Source organism: Tripterygium wilfordii, chromosome 10 (genome assembly GCF_013401445.1).
Source record: "Tripterygium wilfordii isolate XIE 37 chromosome 10, ASM1340144v1, whole genome shotgun sequence".
Taxonomy (NCBI): domain Eukaryota; kingdom Viridiplantae; phylum Streptophyta; class Magnoliopsida; order Celastrales; family Celastraceae; genus Tripterygium; species Tripterygium wilfordii.
This window is the reverse complement of record NC_052241.1, coordinates 5,046,002-5,057,634: the sequence shown is the minus strand read 5'-3', so window position 1 is coordinate 5,057,634 and position 11,633 is coordinate 5,046,002. Positions and strand designations below refer to the sequence as shown.

Genomic DNA, 11,633 nt, shown 5'->3' with positions numbered 1-11,633 from the left:
GGTTATACTAAGAAAAAAATTGAAATCACAAATAGACTAATTATTTCAATCCCCGACAACGACGTCAAAAACTTGATGTGAGATTTCGAACCACTGAAATTATAGCGATTCAAAACTCAGTTATTACTCGCAAGTGCATGAATCAATGGTTGGTAACATGACAAATACGAGTGTCGAATCCACGAGGATTGAATATTAATCTATCCTAATTCCAAAATTCACTAAAAATATCATCGAATATGAAGACAAAAATTGTTGATAGTTTATTACAAGAAAGAAAGACAAATTATGAGAAGAATTGCAAAGAACAAATCAGAGGGTTGTATGGAAGATCAAATTGTCGAACATACTAGGGTTCCGATTTCACCATTTTATTGCACTTAAATCCTCTAGTTGTCAATTATCAATTCCTTCATGTATGTCAAAGACCAAGTCCCCTAATTCATGTAGTAGTCATGGCGTCTATTCTTAATATGCAACTATCCATGGCATCTAGACAAGTTTAACAAACAAGAATGCAATTAGATCTATGGCAACTTATGTAGCGATCACATGGATCCTAGCATATGGCGTTTATGTCTAGGCAGTCATGGTGTTAAATTGCAAGAAGCTATTCCCAATCCGAGCATGGCGTCTACTACGAATTGCATCAGAACAATCAAACCTTGATGGTAGCTAAGCATCACGGTTCAATCATCAATTAAGCACAACAATCAACACTTGACATTACATAAAGAAATCCAAAAATTGATCAAACCAATATCATTAAGCACAATCAAAGAGGCTACATCATCCCCCTAGCAAAAGGTTTAGTACCTCATGCTAGATTCACACAAGAAATTAAAATTAATAGAATCCATGGAAATCTAGGAAAGAAACACAAGAATGATGGAACCCGATTGTCGAAATCCCTTCTTCTTCTTTCTTTTTCGTCAACCTCCAAAAAGATCTCCCCTTTTTGACTTGTAATGAGGTATTTATATGTGTTTTAAACTCTCCCCAATCTCATCGGGTTTCCTTCAATAATAATAAAGCACGTAAACCTCAAAGGAAACTCATAAAACAAGTCGAACTTCTAATTCTTGGATTTTATTCTGTCGAGTAGTTGTTGAACGCCTGTTGAGCGTTAGCTGCTGGGCAATATTGTGACATCTACGCCCGAGCATGAGTTGAGCAGCTATGGAGCGTAAGGAGCTGAAAAAGCACAAAAAATATAATTTATGCAAAATCCGATCTTATTTCGATAAACAAAATGTCAATTCAACCTAAAAACACAAGCAAAAAGGTGTATAATAATATGCGCATCAGTGAACTTCGTATATACCCGCTTTTGTAGCTTGGTTACCAAAGTACCCCCTTTTGTTATACATCGAGGCGTGGTCTTCGGTTTGTGCACCAAAGTGCATTCTTCCTATTTGTACCGAGGTGTATATTTCGGTTGTGAACCGAAGTCTACCCTTCGGTTCTTCTACCACCTCGGCCTTGCTGGCACTTGTTCTACCACGTGGCCTTCTCCAATAATGAGGGGTATTTTTGAGAATATCAGAGGGTATATAAAATAAGTAGTTAACTACCAGGGATAAAAGTCACATAAAATTTATTTAGGAAATGGTGGAATCAAGGTAAACTTATAAAAAAGCCATACTATAAAAAATTTGAAGCAATGTAAGTTTAAAATGACTATGGATGCATAAGCAGCGAGCATTCAGAATAATGTAGCATAGCAAAAAAACTTTAAGGATCATTATAGACCATATCAATAAACTGCTCTAATATAATGGGCACAATGTAGGCTTCTAAAATTCAAGCCACAATCCAGACTAATTTACACCAAGTAGAAGGTATATAAAATTAGTAGTTAACTATAAGGGATAATAGTCACATAAAATTTATTTAGGAAATGGTCGAATCAAGATAAACTTATAAAAAAGCCAGACTATAAAAAATTTAAAGTAATGTAAGATTAAAATGACTATGGATGCATAAGAAGCGAGCATTCAGAATAGTGAAACATAGTAACAAAACTATAGGGATCAATGTAGACCATATCAACAAACTGCCCTAATATAATAGTCATAATGTGGGCTTCTAAAATTTCCAAATTGGTTGGTATACATTGAACTTATAAAAAAGGTAAACAATGGAATGCTAGGTATACACTGAACTTACGATCTTGATAGCAGTTGTGGCATTTCCAACATTGTTTTAGGTGTATTAAGTGATTGGTTATGGTGGGGGAACACTGATCTATAGTAGTCACTCTACCGAACAATGTATAATTGAAATAGCATTCATAATTAATAAAGTAAGTAAATATTTTGTATTTGAATGCTATGTACTAGCAATTCTGCATCTGCAGAGTAGGGATCTTTTGCATTTTTATGCCTAGACAGCAATGAATTGTAATGTTCCCAAGTTCCCATGTTAACATCTAGAACCAGCAATGTCCAATGGTTTGAGATTTAGTGTGATCCTTTCGAATGAAATGGGAAGAGTATGTATCTATGACCTTGAACTTCATTTTACAGTTTTGCTGTCAGTTGGACCTTTACAAGTTTAGCATTTTTCGATCTAAGCTACGCCTGTATATTAAGATTAGGGAAACTTAGTTTCTATTTTTTTTAACGCAAATCAGAACATGTATATTACTTACCAAAGAAGAACTTGTGACTGCCATAGACAAATCTGCCATTTTTCGAGCTTGGATTTTGGTTTGATCTTGTTACCTTGTTAGGATCTCAGCAAATGCATCAATGAGCTGTAAGAGTGATTTAAATTTTGTTAGGATGACATTATAAAAATTATGTACAAAATATGTATATTGAGTTTACGTATTTCTAATATCTTACATTGTTAGATGCCATGCCACTAGCAGACAGGGTTAACATATGACTGAACCTAATTTCATTCTCACCAGTCCAAACGATTGTGCTGGAACATTAGAAGGTGCTTCAGCCAATCAAGCAAGTAAATTTATAAAGAGTACATTGTGTTGGAATGTGATATAAACAATGTCAAAAAAAAGGAGTCACCTATTATCAGCAGTTTCTACAATTTTGAGGAACTTGTCTTTGTCATTAGGAGTTAGATATTGAATTGCTGGCCCTGGTTTGGCCCTCTTGAATTTTGCTACATCCTCGTCTTTCACGACAATGTCATCGACATTGATTGCTTTCTCATTTTCAACGTGTTGGCATCAAAAACATATTGGGCCTAATGGGCTAAGAATATGTGCAAGGCCCATTGTACTACCTATTATGGTTTGGATTGTTATGGCCCATAAGCCCATATTATTGAAGAAGAGAAGCCCATTTGATGAGTAACTGCCAGGTAGAGTTATGCTGAGAATGGTCCATGAAAAGAGGAAGAAGTGGTGACAGTTATAACAAGATGGTCCAGGTGGCAGCTTGTGAGAGATTTAAGGGAAAACAAACATGAAGAGGTGGTAATGTGGTAATAGTTTCAAACTGACAGAAGATGGCATGAATCAAGGATAACTACAGAGAAATCATGGTTTATGGAGGCGATTTTCGTGCAAAGACAGAAGATATATAAGATGGTAGACAGATGGAAAGAACACACACACAACCAGTCAAACAAACAAACTACTCAAGCCCAAAGGCAATTTCAACTTTCAAGCTTCCTAGCATTCTAGCATTTCAATTACATTTCCAAATCTTTGTCAATTTCAAGCTATGTCGTTCATTCCAAGTTTTCTTGTATTTATTTCCTGTCAAGTTTCAATGCCAACCATCATTGTGTAAATTGATCTTGATGTCTATTTATGTTTCTTCATTTCAATCTCAACGAAGCGCACTTCAGTGGAGTTGGGGAACCTAGAACTATTGAGGTCCCAAGATAGTTCGCTCAATCGTCTAGATAGAAGTCATATTTACATTCGGTGCATTTCATTCACATTAGTGTAGGAAACTATAATCCTTGGCACACCCGCAAATCACCATCACCTTGGGCCACATTTAGGTAACAACACAACGATATCATTTCTCAACCTTTTTCTTGTTCGCAGTGCCTTATTTTTATCATTGTACTCAAATTCGGTTTCAATCTTTTGTCTCCTTGTTCTTGACCTTATATTCTTGATCATAGATCTTGTTGCAACTTGTTTTGATGCACTCTTTCTCTTGCTTCTATGGGGATTAGTTGCGTCACTTATATTCTTTCTTTCAAGCTCCTTATGCTTGTCTAAACTATTCACAAGAACCAGGTTCATATCTCTTAATAAATTCAAGTTTATTTTCAAGTCTTCAATCTATTTTTCTTTAAGCATTTTGACATCCTTCAAATACTTCAATTCCATATCTTTATCCTTCAATTTAATCTCGTTAGTCGCATTTGTGTCTTTCAAGCAATGCAACTGAATAAAGACGTCCTTCAAAATATCTTCCTTCTCCTGTAAACGTGTTTTAAACTTAGATATCTCATTCTTCAGTTGTGTAAGGCTTGTCACAGATTCATCAAGGATAGTTGGGATGATACTTTCTTCTTTGACATTGATTTCAAACCCTTGATTGTGATCGTGAGATGAGTTCTTCATATGATCCTTTGATCATGAGTTTTTCCTCATCCGTTTGGATGAGTTCTGAAGCTAAAACCTATGGAAAGAAGGGTGATTAGTTTGTTACATTGAACACAATAACAATGTATGAAGTCATTCTTAGACCATACATCACAAGAAGCCAAGATATAAAAAATCTAAAGCAATGTAAGCTTAAAATTAATTTAAATGGATAGCAATGTAAGAACCAATGAAATGAAAGATAGTGGGATAAAATTCAATGCAAAAATATAACTAATTGCACAAACCTAGTAACTAATTGCATAGCAACAAATTAGGGTAACTGATTCCACAATGTAAATTGTTCATGTTTACCTTCACTCTTGTTTGTTTGCTGATGTGCTGTTCCTTAAAATGTCTTGGCCAGTTTTTCAGATCCTATTTTAGGAACCTTGGGAAGCTAGTGTTACCAGATGGATTCAACAAAGTCGTATGCTCGCAGAACCAGTACTGCATATTTTTAGTAAAAAAGTAGTTAGCTTGTAGTGTAAGTCTAGAGAATTACCATAACAAAAATGAAAACCAAACAATGTATGTTTACTTACCGATATAATGGTAACACAACCATTAACCTTTTTAGGAGTATTTGAACACTTCTTGATTGATTCCATCAGATTATTGGCAATGGCTTCAGACCAATTGTACTTCTTCATGTTCTCTAAATCTTCAACATATGGAATGAATACCCAAGCAAGCCCATCTACTGAAGTCGAGAAAAACAATGTCAAGCAGATGTATAGCATTAACAGTCACGCTACATCTTTTGCAGGAACATTACTTTCTAATGCAATTGTGTTGTCTATTGCGGCCTTAATATTAGTTGCTTTCATCATCTTGACGTCCTTTTCGAATGCCTTTTTCACAAATTCCGAATCTGTGCGTCTACACTGTTTTGCTATGACCATTTCTTCATCTCCTAACAAAACTCTAAATATAAGTGTCATGTCCGTTGAAGTTAGATGAACCATTTTCCTACCCAACATGAAAGCAACTTCTGTCACATCATACGTTCGGATAATATCGCATATGATGTTGTCATTCTTCCTTGTATACACTTCAAGAGTTTTTCCTATCCATTGTTTGAATAAATTCCAGCAGGGTGTCATTTGTAGCCACTTTAAATGATCTCTTCTTAAGGACAAGTTTTTAATGACTCTCGCGATGACCCCAAGATTTGATTTGTATTGTAGCGGGTAACCATCTTCACCTTTTCTTTTGGATGCCATTTGAAATAGTGCGAACTAGCCAAAGTACTATCTGGGGACAAAATGTGATGGACAATCAAAGGAATGGATAGCAATGTAAACACCCATGCACAAATAAAGGTCTTTAATTGCATATCAACCAATGCAAGGCAACTGATTGCACAATGTAAAGCTCACAATATCAAAAATATTGCTTGGTAATGAAAGGAATGGATAACAATATAAGCACCCATGCACAAATCAAGGTTATTAATTGCATATCAATAATGAAAGGCAACTGATTGTACAATGTAAAGCTCAGAATATCAAAAATATTGCTTGGTAACTAAATTGGATATTCCTTCTTAGACCATACATAGCCCATATAATGGTCACAATGTAAGCTTCGAAAAATTCAATGATTTTGGGTAAGTATGCACTGAACTTATAAAAAAACAGGATATAGGAAATCAAATTAATGGATAGCAATGCAAGCCCCAATGGAATAATGTAACTAATAGTACAAATCAATGTAACTAATTGCATATCAACAAATCAGGGTAATTGTTTGCACAATGTAAGATTCACAATCTCAAACTATACAGCATAGCATAGCAAACAAACTGTACGGTTACAATGTAGGCGCCAAAATATATTCCCACACATACACATTGAAAACAGATCAAATAATCAAGGTAGCTATTTTCGCCCAAAATCATATGCATTATGATGTCCACAAAAAAGGGTAGGGATCAAGATAGACCATATCAACAATGCAAGGCAACTGATTGCACAATGTAAACCTCAGAATATCAAAAATATTGCTTGGTAATCAAAGGAATGGATAGCAATGTAAGCACCCATGCACAAATCAAGGTCATTAATTGCATATCAACAATGCAAGGCAACTGATTGCACAATGTAAAACTTAGAATATCAAAAATATTTCTTGGTAACTAAATTGGATATTCTTTCTTAGACCATACAAAGCCCATATAATGGTCACAATGCAAACTTCGAAAATTCAATGATTTTGGGTAGATATACACTGAACTTATTATAAAAGTGATTGGACCTCTATTTTGAGGTTCCAATGTCTTTTAATTAGGATGTTCTAGCACTTAGCTAATGTATTTGATTGCATTTTAGCTTAGTTTTACACTTACGAATGTTTCCCCTTGGTTTTGTAGGAATCGGACCTTGTTCGGGCAAGTTGGAGCACTTTTTGGGCACTTTTTGCTGTGAGGTGTCGGGACACCTCTCAAGGTGTCCGGACACTTACTGTCCGGACACCCACATTAGGTGTCCAGACACTTCCTTTGAAAAATGAGACAGAGCCTATAACGAAGACTTGATGAAGCCCAGGTGTCCGGACACCTTCCGAAGCCGTCCGGACACCTACCGCGGATCTGCAATTTTCTGCACCAAAATTCCAAGGGCATTTGGGGTAAATCATGTATGTAACCAATGGGGAACGTTTGTATAAGGGTAGTTAGGTATTTTCAATGGTAAAAGGAGGAGAAAACCCTAAGATTTCTTTTTCCTTCTCACAATTCATCTCCTCCAACTTCTAGCCTCCATAGTTCTTCTCTCTCTTTCTCTCTCTAGGGTTTTACTTAGTTCTTGTGATCTTGATTGTAAACATTGGTTTTCATCTTTAAAATTGATGTTTATTCTCATTATAATGAGTGGCTAAGTTCCCTTTCTAGTTTCTAGTCCCGAACGGTGGGTGCAAGGTTTCGATTACTCAAGGTATGTTCAAAGAATCGTAGCTTCGATTTTTCTCTTTTAATTTCGTGATAGTTGTGTGATTGGATCTATGGGAATGACATATTTGATTGTATCCTTGGATTGTCTAGTCTAGGGATTGCATCTAATGTGTTCGATTGAGAATTGTTAAACCCATTGCATGATTTCCTTAATTAATTGAGTTTTTCATTGCATAGCTATTAATTATGTGTATTGATGATGGGGTTTTGGGTTAATTTAGAAATGTGCATGGGAGAGTTATGGTTAATTGATCTTTGAGTGTGAAACTAGGGTGTTAGCCAAGCCGAGCCCCAAGGGGGAACATTAATCCATAATATTAGGTGCTTATCCCTTTGCGTTTATCGTAGATTAAGAGACCCGATGGCCTACATGTATGAATTGAAGTCTTATATCCCAATTCTCTTTACATATGCATGATTGATAGTATCACACAATGCATTGTGTATGGTTGTGTGTGTTTGCAATGATACCTTGAGTATGAGAACCGAGTAGCCACCGGGACGGACTAGAGACTAGGTTTTTAATTAATTGTTTTAAATCCAATTTGTGCTTACTTTGATTACAAAATCGCTCATGCTACCGAGTCATTCGGCCCATTTCTTTTACTTGCTTTTATTTGATATTCATTGTGTTTATTAGTGTTAGCTAGTCATTTGCATATCATTCACTTCAAATTTGCATTGCTTCCTCGTGGATCGATACCGGACTCACCGGTTTATTACTTGACGATACCCTACACTTGGGGTAAGTACACACACACACTTTGGTGTCGGTCAAGTTTTTGGCGCCGTTGCCGGGGAAACGAGTGTCAAAGAAGGAGTTGGGTGGCTTGTAGACGCTAGCTTTATGCTATTAAACACCATCAAATAAGGAAGGAGCACGGTCACGCTTCAAGGGTAACTTCGTTCCTCCCTTTTACTTGCTTTCTAGTGTAGTTGATTTAGTGTAGTTGCTGAAAAGAGCGAAAAAACAAAATAAATTTGTGAGGAGAACTTGGCGGATGGGGCTAACTTAGATTCCTGTGGGCGATGGATGACACCTTGTTTGTTGCTTGCTGCGTTGTTTGAGAGCGCTTTGCGCATTTTTATTTTTATCACTACTTGCTACATCTTGGTGTGTTATTGTTCCTAAGGTTGATTGTTGCTCTATTCCTCTCCTTGCTCTTGTTCTTGCTTAATATTGTTCTTGGTTGTTCATTAATTGAAAAAAATCTTGTGTTACTTGACGTGGTTGGTTGTCATCTTTTGAGCTACTTGCTATTGTTCCTTGCCATCATGTCTCAACCTAGAGATAATGTTAGTGGGCATGGGTCTAATAGAGATGGGATAGGTGGTGATATAAATGTGAGTGATGCGGGGAGTGTTCGTGGGGGTGATATGAATCTTGATGCATTGCGTCGTCTTTTGCAACATGTGAACATTGATGAATTGATGAATCCAGTGCAAGGGCAAGGTGTCCAAATTGGCAATGCCCAAAATGCACCAAATGCCCAAAATTTGCAAAATGTTCAAGTTGAGCATGCTTTGCAAAATGCACCTCAACCACTTCAACAAGACAATGCGGCGCAATTTGCCCCACAAAATGTCTACCCACCTCCCAATATGCCTCCCGCATACCATATGCCTCCCCCATATAATTATATGCATCCCATGTATTACCAAATGCCACAAGTGCCACAATATGCTCCTTTTGGGCAAAACTTTCATGCCCAAGCCCAAGAGCATCGCACTTTGAGGGAGCTTACACATCCCGCAAGGCAAACCCAACCTTCTTGCATCATCATGCCACCGAACCAACAAAACGTGAGCCTTAAACCGTCAATGTTCCAAATGATTCCCAAATTCCATGGAATGGAATCGGAACGACCATATTCACATGTGCGTGATTTTGAATCGGTGTGTACTACTTTTAGTGATGTCACATGCTCACAAGAAATTTTGAGACTCAAACTTTTTCCATTCTCTTTGAAGGATCATGCAAAACAATGGTTTGAGAACTTGCGCCCCCAATCCATTGCGACTTGGGCGGCAATGCAAGAAGAATTTCTCAACAAATATTTTCCTTCCCACCGTACCATCTCTTACCAAACACAAATCATGAATTTTCATTGCAAAGAACATGAAACCTTCTTCCAAGCTTGGGAGAGGTTTAAGGATTTGTTGTTTATGTGCCCTCACCATGGAGTTCAAAAATTTCAAATTGTGAATTTCTTCCATAAATCTTTGACTCCATCTTTGAAGAAATTGGTTTCCACAATGACTCAAGGTGACTTTTTGAATAAGGATGCTAATGAGGCCTTTACTTTCTTTGATGGGTTAGCGGAGGAATCCCGATCTTGGGAAGCTCCTCCACTAACCCGACATGATGTTGTGCCAAACTCTAGTGGCAAGTTTGTTTTGAATGAAAATGATGATGTGCATGCTAAACTTGCTTTGTTGTCCAAGAAATTGGAGTCCCTAGAGTCACTAAAGGCCCCTATAAATGTGGTTGGTGTTGATGAACAAGTTGCTTGTACTTTGTGTGAAAGTAGGGATCATAGGACGGATGAGTGTAATGCTCTACCGGCTTGTAAGGAAGTCCTATTTGGGCAAGGTTACAATGGGAACAATTCTCAAAACTTTAGACAGTCCTACCCTACCAATAACCAAGGCAACAATTCTTACAATGAGAATTACCCTTGGAGGAATCATCCAAATTTTGGGTGGAGGAATGATGGGAATGATCACTCTCCATCACTCCCCAATCCACCCCAACAACAATTACCTCCTCCAAGTGTTGCACAACCAACTCAACAACCTTATATTCCACCTCCTAAGAGGTCTCTTGAAGACACTCTTAACATTTTCATGCAAGCCCAAATAGGGGAGAATCAAAAGGCCAACAAATTTCAAGAACAAACCAATAGGGCCATTGAGGATATTAAGAGTCAAATCACTAAGGTTACGCAAGCTCTCGCAACCTACGAAAAGGGAAAATTTCCGGCTCAACCTTACCCCAATCCTTCAAAGCAAACCAATTTGATAAATTCACCTAGTGGGAGTAGGGAGGTTAGTGGACATGAGCAAGTGCAATCCATTCTTACTTTAAGGAGTGGAAGAGTTGTGGATAGACCTATACCCTTTGAGAATAGTGATGAAAATGATGTGGTGCAAGACTTTGGTGATGGTGTGAAAGAGAAAGAGGAAGAGAAAAGTGAAACTGAGAAAATTTTGCTTGGTGAAAAAAGAGTTAAGCAACAAAGAGACCGCGAGGATAAAGTAGAGCCTACCAATGAGAGTGAGTACATCCCCAAGATACCCTTTCCCCAAAGGCTAAGAAATAACACCAATGAGGCATTGCATAAGGAGATGTTTGAGCTATTTAAACAAGTTAAGATCAATATACCTCTCTTAGATGCAATTAAGCAAATACCCTCTTATGCCAAGTTTCTTAAGGATTTATGTACGGTAAAGAGGAAATTAAATGTTAAGGAGAAAGCTTTTCTAGCGGAGCAAGCAAGCTCTATTATTCAAACCAACACCCTCCCTAAGTACAAAGACCCCGGTTGCCCTACTATCTCATGTGTCATAGGGAACCATAGGGTAGAGCAAGCATTGCTAGACTTGGGAGCAAGTGTGAATCTCCTTCCGTACACAATCTATCAAAAATTGGGGTTAGGTGAATTGAAACCCACTAGGATTACCCTACAATTAGCCGATAGATCCGTTAGGGTTCCTAGGGGTATTGTTGAAGATGTGTTAGTACAAGTGGACAATTTTTACTATCCCGTGGATTTCATTGTGTTAGATACTCAACCTCCCACTAGCTTTAGCACTTCCATTCCGGTCATTTTAGGTCGCCCATTCTTAGCAACTTCCAATGCCTTAATCAATTGTAGGAGTGGGGTGCTACAACTTTCTTTTGGGAATATGACCATGGAAATGAATATCTTTAGTGTGACTAAGGTTATGGGTGAGTGTGAAGATCTAAGGGATGTAGATTTTATCCATGCCCATGTTGCGGATAATTTGGAGTTAACCCTTGCAAAGGATTCGGTTGAAGGTGTGCTAGCATTGGGTGTGAAACTTAGTCAACCTTTGTGTGAGAAAGATGACATTGAGGAA

At 37.4% G+C, this 11,633-nt stretch overlaps 1 pseudogene; it reads right to left on the bottom strand.

Annotated features, from left to right (window-relative positions):
• Positions 1–9,615: 9,615 nt before the first annotated feature.
• LOC120008312 lies at positions 9,616–9,715 on the bottom strand (annotated as a pseudogene).
• Between the last annotated feature and the right edge of the window lie 1,918 nt (positions 9,716–11,633).